This window comes from Saccopteryx bilineata, chromosome 5 (genome assembly GCF_036850765.1).
Source record: "Saccopteryx bilineata isolate mSacBil1 chromosome 5, mSacBil1_pri_phased_curated, whole genome shotgun sequence".
NCBI lineage: Eukaryota > Metazoa > Chordata > Mammalia > Chiroptera > Emballonuridae > Saccopteryx > Saccopteryx bilineata.
In genome coordinates, this window is record NC_089494.1 from 102,167,700 (window position 1) to 102,180,442 (window position 12,743).

General features: G+C 40.2%; 1 pseudogene; it reads left to right on the forward strand.

Moving 5' to 3' along the window:
* The first annotated feature begins 8,339 nt into the window (after positions 1-8,339).
* LOC136338486 (ubiquitin-like protein FUBI pseudogene) lies at positions 8,340-8,790 on the forward strand (annotated as a pseudogene).
* The last annotated feature ends 3,953 nt before the right edge of the window (positions 8,791-12,743 follow it).

The window sequence follows — 12,743 nt, forward strand, 5'->3', positions numbered from 1 at the left end:
AGAAAGCCGCCCTGTTTAGGTTAGTGAGGAAGGCAGAGCATTTCTTACTCCCTATTTCCTTCGGGGTTTGGTTATATATTTAGCCAATTTTTCACTCAATCATACCTTTGGGTGTATTGCGAAGCATCTGGAAGCTCCAAGTATAGGTTTTTCTGTTTCTGGTTGAAGATCTTGTTGAGTTTTGGGGGAGATTTATCGGTATCGCTTCCTATCCCGCCATTACTCTGACGTCATCCTTACCAGTCCATTTTTCAGAATACCTACTTTTGCCTTTGCTTCTTTAACACTGGACACCTGTGGGCCCTGCTTTGGCTTTGTTCCTAATTACTCTACAATTAGCTTACTCTTCATCTTTTCCTGGCTGTTCAGTCTATATGAACTTGTCATCTCTACACCACTGATTATGAGTTGGAGAGGTAGGATAGCTGAAACAAGCCCAGTCAGACCCAGCAGAAGACCTTGTCCAATATTGTCTCATTTGGCCAAGCTATCACTAGCTATTCTCTGAAGCATTCCCTTTGAATCCTAATCCTTTATTTTAAAAGTACCCAAAGTAGCAATCAAGGCTCTATATGGCTTAGGCAAGCAAATTCTATAAATCAATCATATTAATCTAATTTGGGGGCACAGCTTAGACCTGGGGCATTTCTTGAGAAGTTATATCTAGTTTTAAGGTTGTATTTGGTAGCTTCATTTGAAGTTAGGTTACTAAATAACCTGGTATATAGTTTTCACTGGACGCCTCTGTGTATAAGTTTTACATACAAACCATCACCAAGTGACACTGCTTGATAACATAACTATATTAAGCTGAATAGAAAATACAACCTAGATGGCCTGTTTAGCAGAAAAACACCTGAAACTCTTTGACTTGTTCCCATTAATCCTAAAAAATCCTAATTAATTTATTCTCTTTTGTAGTCTCTGCTTCTAACCATTTATTGATCACTGGCAAAAACAGGGCCTCAGAAAAATTCCACAGTTGGTTTAATGTTCTACCATTGCTGTCTTGAAACTTAGTAATCTAATATTTGAATGAGTATTTTGTAGGCAAAGTCCACAGAACAGTGGAGCATATTCCTGAGCAAAGGACACACGTGCCAGTAAGATAATTGCTTTGTATTTTAGTACCTTTAGTGGCACTGTTTTTCTGCTTCCTGAGTAAGAAATCTCCCGTGTGCTTGCCGTTCTGAGTGGAAGTGGCACAGCTGCGGTTTCCACTCCACACTTCGGCCACTTATATTTACATATGGCCCTACAACCGTGTGTCGTGTCCTGGCTTGCCGCCTACTCACATATCACCTCAACGACTATGTCCACTTTCTCTCCCTTTTACTAGCAGTTATTTAAACTACTTTTTAAGCACTTCCTGTGTACCAGACATCGTACTAAGTGCTTAACTGACATGATTCATATAATGTTCATGGTAGTTCTCTGACATCACTCTCCTTATTATTCTCATTTTACAGATGAGAAAATTAATATTTAGGTTATATAACTTATCCAAAATCACCTAATGAGTTTGGAGTCAGAATTTGAACCCTAGCCGACTACAGCCAGAGTAAATGCCTAAAATCATATAATGAGAAATACCTAAAAAATGCTCAGCCTAAAATCATTATCTGAATATTACCTTCTTATTAACTTATTATATTATTTAATCAGTAGTCTTTAACCTATTGTTAAGTTATTTTGACTTAAAAATATTTTCAATGTAGTACTTTATTATAATAAGTTTATAGTCTACTAAAATTCATTTAATGAAGCATCGATGAAGTGGTAACAGATCACTAATTAGCTGCCTTCTCTCATTTCATTTTTTTTTTTATTAAAAGTGCAGAGTACTTGAGTACTTGTTATTCTCCTCAGGGTCCTTGAGTCAAGATTTCACTTTTATTTACTCATTTCTATCTCTGGATCACTCCTCCACTCTCTGAGACTCAGTTTAGAAAGGAAGTTCTAGGTAGTATAGATAGGAAGTTCAAAATCTGCAGAATTCAATTTCTAGACTTTGACTCCATGAAAGCATGTATGGTCTTCACACCAAGCCTGCAAATGTCTCCAAAAACTGTTCTTTTCTATCCAATTCACCTTTCAACTCCAGGAATTTCCGGAAACCTGCAAAGCACTCACTCTTTCCTTTTACTGCCACGCAGGTTACGCCAAATGCAGAACTTAGATCTTAGATGACATTTCAGTCTGTGAATGCAAGAAGAAGAGTTTACTTTCCACTTCTTTTCTCATTTCCCCCTACTGCTGTGAAGTCTAAATAAAAATGTTACACCTTCTAGAGCATTTCAGTTAATTGAGCCCATGAGGATAGCTCTATTGATTAGGACATGGTCCTGATATACAAATGTTGCCGGTTCAATCCCCTGTCAGGGCACATACAGAAATGGATTGATGTTTCTGTCTCTGTCCTATTCTCTCTCTAAAATCAATAAATAAATTTTACAAAATAAAAGTAAATGAGCCTATGAGGAGCTGGCAACTGTAGTAGAGAACAGAGATCTTACGATGAGTGTTTCCTGTCCTGCTGAGTAGCTGTTGTATTGTTGGCGTTTTCTGTTCAGGATGGAGAGCATGTGGGGAGGTGTTTTCCCTCCTGCAATCGCTGGAATGGGTAAACCTGGATAGAATGCATGCAGTAGTCTGCCTCTCCCAGTGATTAACAAAGTGTCATCTTTCTTCCCTGCAGGGGTCTCCAAACTTTTTACACAGGGGGCCAGTTCACTGTCCCTCAGACCATTGGAGGGCTGCCACATACAGTGGACCTCTCACTGACCGCCAATGAAAGAGGTGCCCCTTCCAGAAGTGCAGAGGGGGCTGGATAAATGGCCTCAGGGGGCCGCATTGCAGCCCGTAGGCCATAGTTTGGGGACACCTGCGTTTGATCTGGTAAGTGCAAAGTATAACTATATATTTTCAGAAGACCAGATATTTCCCTGGATCTATTTCCTGTTCCACATGAATTTTCCTAAAGAAGATGCTCTTGACTAGCAAGGAGAGACAGCAGAGAAGGATAAATGACTTTGTACATACACAAGCCACCCAACCATTCATTCCTATTGAGTGTGCGTAGGCTGTGTCCTCTCTGGTGGAAATCAGTTCCACAGAGAAGATTCTCTGTGACCAGGAAACAATGTCCCATAGAGTGAAGAACCACATATTTTGAGCCATAATTACACTCACTGAGGCTATGAATACCATCAGGCTGGGAAGCAAGGAAGGTATGAACCCCTCATGACATACTGGCCTTAACTCCAGACCAAAGACAGATCCTGTTAGGCCTAAGACACTGTCCTCTAACAGGAGGGACATGCCATCATATGCTGAAAATAAGCCTCACCAATTATCTGTCACAGTCTGACCTTCCGTGCCCACTCTACTCCCAGTACTGAGGCTTCCCTTCCACAGCCCCTTTCCCCAAATCCTTCCATTATCCCCTGGAACACATGACTGCAATGGGCACATACTCTTCTCCTTTTAATTATTTTGCACAAGTTCTTCTATCTCTTTGTTTTTCCTGAACCCTCTTTCCTGTAGCTCACTGAGGAGCAGGATGGTTTTATCTCATAATAGGGATAACTGATGGAATTGTTGTCTTCCTTTCTCCTTACAGCTAATTCCAGGCCATCCCATACTCCTGTGAGGAGGACAGACTCCTTCTATTCCATTCTATAATCTTTGACCAATATTGAGACATTACCTCTCATTCACAAATATTTTATGCCCTTGTTCATTGTCTTAATGCGCACTCAACATTGACCCCACTCCCAAAAAACTCTATGCCTTGCACAACCCATTGATCCCTCATTTTCTTGAATTGTCTCTTGATTTCAAATGACCTTAATCTCTATTTTACTTCAACTACCCATCTGCACATATCTGTATGAAAGTGCAATTATAGATCTGTGATCCCAAATTTCAAAAGTGCTTCATATTCTAACATGACTATGCTACCAAGCAAATTCTTCTTTGTGCTTTAAAATACAGTTCATATAATATTCACTCTCCTCATTACACCTAACCTTTCCATCTACTCAATTTCATTAACTTGAGGACCTTGCCTCCTATCACAAACATAAAACAGGAGGGATAAAATGGGACCTCCGTCTTCCTGCTACCAAATCTATCAAATCTCCCACATAAAAATCCATCTTCCTCTTCTTTCCTCCTGCATTAGAGGGAAAAAGAAGTATCTTTTACAGATATTACAATTCTCAGATATTCAGGTCCCCTCTCAACTTCTGGGGGACCTCTTTGATGTTATATCTTCTTTCTCTTAAATTTTAAGTATTGTCCCTCAGTGGATGTTCATGAATTACCACCTTGATCCTCATGCACATTCAGCCACTGCCCAATATGTTCAACTTCCCTTCACAGTTAACGTCTTAAACCCTCTGCCTGGGCACCTTAACTCCTCTTTTTCACTCATGCTTTGCATCTAATTGAATAGCAAATTACATCAACTGTAACTTCAAAATAGTTCCAGAATTGTAACCTTTCTCAGCACGTCCAGCACCACCACCTAGTGCTAGCTGCTGTCATCCCTTCTCTGACCACTACAAGGACCCCCTGGTCTGTTCTCCCCACTTCCCCACAGGAGCCTCTGCTGAGAAACCCCCAGTGGCTTCCCATCTCAGAGGAAATACAAAGTCCTGAAGAAGGTTTCAGATCCTGACAATATCTGCCCCATCCCCACTCTGACCTCACTTCCTACCTCTTTTCACTTCATGTACTTGGCTTCAGCCCAACTGGCTGCATTGCTATTTCTAAAAAATTCTGAATGTAGCTGCCTCAGATCTTTTGTATCTGCTGCTCCTACTGCCTGAAATGGGCTTCCATAGCTATTCTCTCTCTTAGTTCCTATAGGTGTGTGCTTCAACATTACTGTATTAACTGCACAATATACATACAGATGATGTACAGAATTGTGTACCTGGAACCTATATCATTTTATTAAACAATTTAATTAGAAAAAAAGCTTACCAGTACGAAACAACCACCCCACTCAGTAGTTTCTATCCCTTAACACCATTTAATTTTTCCACCTGACATATTATCTATTTAATTATTTGTATGCTTATTACCTGTCTCCCCTCTATAACAAAAGTGCCTTCCAGCATATATTTCTTATTTTTGTTTTTGATTTTTCTATGTACTGCTGTAGCTTCAGCACATAGAACAGCACCTGGTATGAAGTAGGTCTCGATAACTTTCCTGAAAAAGTCTACGTCTTGTTGTTTTCCCCTTAATCTTATATTTATCCCAAACTGGTTTTCCTCTTTGATTTCTTAATTTGTCCTTAAGGTCTTCACCTCTTTGGCTAAATCCTCATCTAAGTTTACATCAGTGCAGGTGTTGACAGAATAGGCAACTCCCTTGCTCTTGAATCCCTTCTCAAGGCTTCTGGGACTTCCCTCCGTGTTCCTGGTCTTCAGCCTCATCACGTCCTCCTTTCCAGTAGGCCTTACCTTGTAGAATTCTTTGAGGACCTCTCTTCTCAGGCTTTCCCTACTCTCCAGTTGATTTCATTTCTACCCATGGCATTATAATTACTATCCATTGCTGATGGTCCCAAACTTACTCATCTTCCTAGCATTATCTTCTGAGTTGCAGACTAGGTTTTCATTAAGAAACTCAGTATGACATGTGAAAAACTAAATGCCAAGCTTACTTATTCTTGGGTGTTACTTCCCTTGAAAAACGGTTTAGAAAAGTGAGAGTCTTAGCCTTTCCCCTTATTTCCCACATTCATTTATGACCAAGTCCTAGCCACTAAATCCTGTGCTCCACACCATGCCTGTGTCTCTTCTTTTTTGCCATCTCCTTTTTCATATCAAAACCACCATAACTTCCTACCTAGAACATTACATCAGCCATCTAAATAGTCTTTCTATTTCTATTTTCCTTTTAATCTGTTCTCTACACAGTCTTGAGTATAATCATGCCACCCTCATCACAGTTAGGTTATAAAGTCCATTATAATCTGGCCTGTAACTATTTCTTTTGTATACTATTTTGTATCTCTCCCTCACACATATCAGTACTCATAATTGGCTGTTATTAGGTCATCTATTAAATGTACTGTGAGTAATTTAACCTATATTATCATACAATTTTTATATCTCTCATTCAAAATGAGCATTAATGTCACTAACTTTTAGGTGAGGAAATTGAATTCCAGGAAAATCAATACTGGCACTGAAATCATATTTATTGAGTGAATGAATGAATGAATGAATGGTTGAATTTGCCCAAGACCACATATCTAGACATGGCAAGGCTTCTTTACCACACAGGCTGCCATTTTTTTAAAAAGCATAAGATACTAAAATGTAAATTTTAAAAAATCATGATGCATTTTAGAAGTTTGTGTTACCCTAACTATACAAACATTCTTGCTGGTTGGGAATTAAATAACTAAGAGGCCGAGTCGGCATTATTAAAGAATTTCTATTCTCACAAGTTAGGCAAGGCTTACATCTACTTGAGCGCATAGAGAACAATATAATATGCCACTTATAAATGTTGGGGAGATAGTTGGAGAAAGCCCTCTTCCATTATATTGAGCAAGGATATAAATAAAGAGGGTCCTACCTAACCAACCTGATCTACCAAGTCAACTAATGGAGTGTCATAAATAATAGCCAGGCACCCAATGTCCTACACTGAAGCTCACAGCACTGGACTTAGTTCAGCATATATACAGAGTGTGTCAAATCTGATCCTACAAAATAGTATCTAACAAAAGGGACCTTCTCTGAAAAAATGTCCGGCCCACACTGCAATTCTGCCCCCCTTTCACCTGGCTCCCCTTTAACATGATGTGTTTCCTTTCACCACCTGACACAACAGATTTATTTGCTTGCTGTCTTCTTGTATTTGTTCATTCTCTGTCTGCCCCAACTAGAACATAAGTTTGGAGTGAGCTGAGGCTTTGTTTCTTTTGATGTTGTGTCCCTGGTCAGCAGTAGGGGCTAGGGATTGACAGTAACTGAATAAATAGTGTTTTTGAAGAATGAATAATGAAGCATTAGATTGAATACAGTTCTTTTTTTTTTTTTTTTAGGGACTTGGTGATTAGTATGATTGTTTTGACAATTCTACACTCTAATATTATTCTTTCTTGACTAGAAAATACCACCTAACTATCTTCCCATAATTCTCAGGGTCATTTCCGTTTTACCAAATTTTAATAGGGGACACTGCAGTCCCATCAGGTTTCCCCAGGGATTATGACCAGAGACATGGGCCATGCCTTCTGCAGAGGTACTCTGAGAGCTTCCATGGGCAGATGTCTGGTTCTCAGTGGGCCTCACTTTGGGCATTGCTAGCTCCAATCCATGGGATCACCAGCTGACCTCCAAATGTGCTGTTTACAAAGACTGGTCCAACTATTGCCCTCCAGAACTCAAGAGGCCCCCCACACTGGCTCCATTCAGCTATGACAATGTGCCCAAAAGCTCCTGAAGGTTTCAGTAAATTATGGAGCAAATGTCAGGCTTCCATTGCATATCAGACACACATCTTACATGGCCTCTTTATTGGGCTTTTATATCTTGAGGGGGTCTTAATAGGATGAAAGGGAGGCTTGCTAGGTGCAAATGAGTGCCATTTGACTATTTAAAGGCACATTTAATTAAACTGGATTCATTGCCTGCATGGGGCAAGTTAAATGAAAACTGAATAGATGGAGTATGATTACATATTATTAAGAAGAGAGACAGCTCTGGAGACCAAATTCTTTTAACACAACATTAAGCCGAGCTCATTTTGTATGCACAGTTTAGCACTGGCCTATAAGGAGAACCTGTTTTGAGAAAATCAGCAGAATGGTTATGAGCTCTAAACAGCTTTTAATAAAATGCAATGTTTCAGGGAAGGAGCAACTTCTAAGCTTCACTTAAATATGCTAATTAAAGAAAATGAAGTTTCCCACTGATTCCAGGTTCTCTGTTTTCCATCTATTTAATATGTTCATCTAACCCAGGCTACTTTCCACCTTATTTTATAAACTTCTAGAAATGCTCCAGATTCCTTTCTTAAAAGATGTCAGGACTTGCTGAGAGTTGGGGGCAAAATAACAAACCTGAATTCGTTAAATTGATGATTTTATTAGAATTGACTGGGTCTAATCAGTTTGGAGATTGAAATAACCCTAAGTTTCTAGCTGTTATCTATACCACTTTGACCAAATGGACCCACAAAATTAGGTAATAATAATAAAAATAGTTAGCTGTTGAGAGCAGTGACGTAACGCGCAGCAAGCGCCTTCGACGTGTGCGCTCTTGTTCCTTCCTCTTTTCCAACTCCAACTTCGCGGTAGAGGCAGAGGCCGCAGATCAGTCGCCGCCGACATGCAGCTTTTTGTCCGTGCCCAGGAGCTACACACCCTGGAGGTCACCGGCCAGGAGACTGTCGCGCAGATCAAGGCTCATGTAGCCTCACTGGAGGGCATTGCTCCAGAAGATCAAGTCGTGCTCCTGGTAGGAACGCCCCTAGAGGATGAAGCTATCTTGGGCCAATGTGGAGTGGAGGCTCTGACCACTCTGGAAGTAGCCGGCCGCATGCTTGGAGGTCAAGTCCATGGTTCCTTGGCCCGTGCTGGGAAAGTAAGAGGGCAGACCCCCAAGATGGCCAAACAGGAGAAAAAGAAGAAGACTGGTCGGGTCAGGTGGTGGATGCAGTACAACCGGCGTTTTGTCAATGTTGTGCCCACCTTTGGCAAGAAGAAGGGCCCCAGTGCCAACTCTTAAGTCCTTTGTAATCCTGGCTTTCTCTAATAAAGCCACTTAGCCCAGTAAAAACAAAAAAAAGTTATATGTTGAGACGCTATCATGAATAGGTGTTTTATACACATCACCACTTTGCTACCCACCATCACCCTAGAAGATGGATGCTGATACCCTGATTCCACAGACATGAAAAGAATGAGGCAAACAGTCAGTGGTATTGCTGGGATTCAAACACATGTCTCACTGACTCCAAAATTTCTGCTCTTTCACTGGCAACACTTCCCTGACCCCATCCAGGGAATTGTAGCTCTGGGAAAAGGCATGATATATCAAAAGCATGTAAAATAGTCAACATAATTTAGAAAAAGAAAACTTCCAATGATTTTCAAAGCATAAACCTCTTTAAAGAAAGTTCTACATAATTCTTGTGGTTGCTAGACTTTAGGTTAAAAAAAAATGTTAAGAAACACTGATTTGACTTACCCAGCCCTAAGTCACAATTTGTGACTTTGCCTCACCATTTCCCATTCTTCTGATAGCAGAACCTTGGTGTAACTTTGTGAAATCTCCTCCACTTTCAGTTCATGTGGCGTGGGCTGTCTTTTCCCTACCCTTTACTTCCATGAGTTTACATATGTCCCTCGCCTGGTCAGTAGAGTCCCAAATTGCTTCATGAGACCCATTCCAAGAAAGAAGCTTCAGCCCTTATAGGTTTGGCTGGAACTATTGAGAGAAAGATACTCTCTAACATTGCTAAGTTGGTAGAATATATGCCTAGTATTGCTAGTTGTTCTCTTGTCATCAGGAAGGAGAGTCTGTCCAAAATAAAACCAAACCCAGAGGTAGATAGGCTTAGAATTCTGAAAATACTGATTGAGAACCTGTGTCCAGAAATGCAGAAAGTCAAACCCTTACTTTAGTCAAACATGAACTTTACTGGTTCATGAGCCAATCAATTCCATTTATTAGTAAACCAATGAAAGTCATGTTTCTGTGACTACCATCTGAAAAAGTATGCCCTCTTCATCCCTACCAATTTAATAGTTGTAGAAACTGAAGCTCAGAGAGGGAGAATGATTTTCTCAAAACATTTACTCCTAGTTAGTGGCATATTTAGGCCTAGAATCTAGAGCCCCTTCCTCCCAAGCCAGCTTTGCTTCCTGTATTATGGATTCTGAAAGTGTTGTCACCAGACCAGTAGTATCGGCATCACCTGGAACTTATTAGAAGTTCAAATTTTCCAACCTTGTTTCAGATCTACTAGATCAGAAACTCTAGGAGCTAAGACTAGCAATTTGTGTTTAAAAGCCATTCAGATAACTTGGATGACTGCCCAAGTTAAAGAACTACTGCTCTAGATCAAGATCTTCTTAATTTTTGAAGTGGCAAACATGTTTTCTTTAAATTAAATATTGCATGGGAACTTAATATAAATACCAGGTAAGTGCAAGTTATTTTGCTTAAAATGGAACCAGGAACCTAGAGACCTGCTTGATCCTGAAGACACCTGGTAGCAACTGAGAATATTTCAAGGAAGATCGAGGACTCAGTGAAGCACAATTCTAATAAATATTAACGAGATAGTATGCTAGCGAGCAGTCCCCTGTAATGCAGGAGGTCAAGGCTGGACAGGTTCACGCTGGATTTGGTCAGATCAAAAAACATACAGAGCTGGAGGGCGATGTGTTATTCCTGTTCATTCTGTCTCGCAGCAGAGTCCGAGTGGACAGGCAGGGGAAATACACACTGGGAAGTACTCGCAGCCTTTTATGAGCTGCCTAGACAAAAGTGCCTTTCAATGAAAAACTGTGTCCTTGATTTTGTAAGATGCTTACATTAAGTCAGTGCACGAGCTGCTGTGTCTTTGGTCATGATGCTATGTCAGTTTCCCATCACAACTGAAAACAAGTGAGCAAGCCTAACTGCAGCCATCTTCCCCACCTCCCCCCAGTGCTTGTCACGTTTAGATGCTTTCCCATTAGCATGTATGCTCCTATTTTCTATAATGCCTGAAGTACTGAACTGTCTTTGAGGAAGCTCTTCACAAATCTCTACAAAAAGGCCTGATTTTTTACAGAATCAGAAGGGGAAGTTGGGATCAAGGAGTGCACAGTCTACCTTGGGGAGTCCTAGGTCCTGCCCAGCTAAACTCCAAATTTAAACATGGATGAAAGAAGCAAAAGGCAACAACTCTTTTAGAAGAGCTCAAGATCCAAAGCTTTAGTCTGGAGTATATGGTATAAAAAAACATGTATATTCCCCTCAAACATGGATTGTTCTAAGTCTTAGAAATGCAGTAGGACGAATCCTTGACAAATTTATGAAAAACAGATTTGTTCCAGAACCTGGCACTTTCCTTGCTGGATGCTCACCCAGCTTTGCCCACAGGGATGTGGTCTCTCCGGTAAACAACTCTGTGTGATCAGCTATGCAGACCAAAGTAGAACATTTGGTGTTCTTCCTTCCCAGGAACACTTGCAGCTGATAGGATGATACTCAACAGAAAAGGAAGCATCTGCTGAGTAAAGCTGTGGGGGAAGGCAGGTTTTACAGACCTCCCAGAAACACTGGTAACTGCCCCTGTGTCTTTGCAGTAGTTAGTCATTATCTGTGAGATGCCCTGTGACCTTCAGCTCAGCTCATTTTCAAAAATTCTCAATATTATTTTATTATATAAGTTCAACTATAACTAAATTCAAGTACCACCTCCCCTATAAAACTATCCCTGTCTTCCTATTTTCCCTGTCATTGCTTTTCCTTATGTTCCCAGTGATTCTTGCTCATGGCCCTGTTTATAACACATATCATACTATTTTAATACTAACAATAATGTTTTACAATAATAGATAACATATTTTATATTTATAATTGTCATTTGGGGGCTATATCTTTCCACTATGTGGTGAGAGTAGTGATTACATTGTTTCATCTGTGAATCTCAAAAGCCAAGCATAGTGTCTGTTACAGTAGGCGCTCAAAAGTATCTTTTCTGTTAAAAAAATAAGAATAAATTCCCTGCCAGGCCTGTTCTCTCAAGATCACCTATGCAGTTCATCATCTTGAGAACTTAGTAACACCTGCCATGAATCCACCGCCTAATATTAGCCTGGTGAGTTTTAGATGAGGAAACTGAAGCTTAGAGATATTGTGAGCAAGTAGCTGATAGAGCAGGATTTACCGTAATCCCAGTCTTGTTTGATTCCAAAACCTTTGCTCTTATCATTATAAATATATCTCCCTCTCATTCTTTTATTAATTCATTCACCCCACACTTAAGGAGGCCTCTTGTACTTTAGTAGTGTGGCTGGGCATGTGGACATCCTGAGCGGCCAGCCTCAAGGGCACTGACTTCCCCACGCGTATAGAATGGTAAAGAGCAAGTCACTAAATCTGCAACAAGTAAACAAGTGCAGATCTGTACAATAAAGGCCTTTTCTGGGATCTATAGAGTAGGTTCCTCCTAAAGAATACAAAACTCTGATTATATAAGCAGTGAGAGCATAAAGAGCCTGTCCTTGTCTCACTAGTTTTTCCTTCCAGAAGCAAAGCCCATTCCTTTACAACATCCTCGGGCTTGGAGAAAGATCAAATTAAGCAGACCATCTTGATGCTCTTCATTATTCCAGACCTGCTTACCTACCCACTGCTCCAAATGCTACTTTCCTGAGCAGAAATATCACCAAACTCCACGCTGTGTACTTTCTCCTCCTTTTTAATGTCATTGGATTTGAAATAGACACACACTGTAGCAGAGTTGCTGGAAATATTACAGAAGCCAAGTATGAGATATTTGCATATTGATGAAAATAGTTTACCTTGTGCTCTGACAATAACAGATGTTCACAAACTCAGCAGTTTGTTAATTTTCTCTAAAGAGAGGCCCAATAGCACAATGACAATTTAAGAAGAACTTGGAGGGTGATTACAATATGATTTTATTTTTCTTAAAGTTATTATTCCATATAGTTTTTTTTTTTGGGGGGGGGGGCTTAACTTCTCACG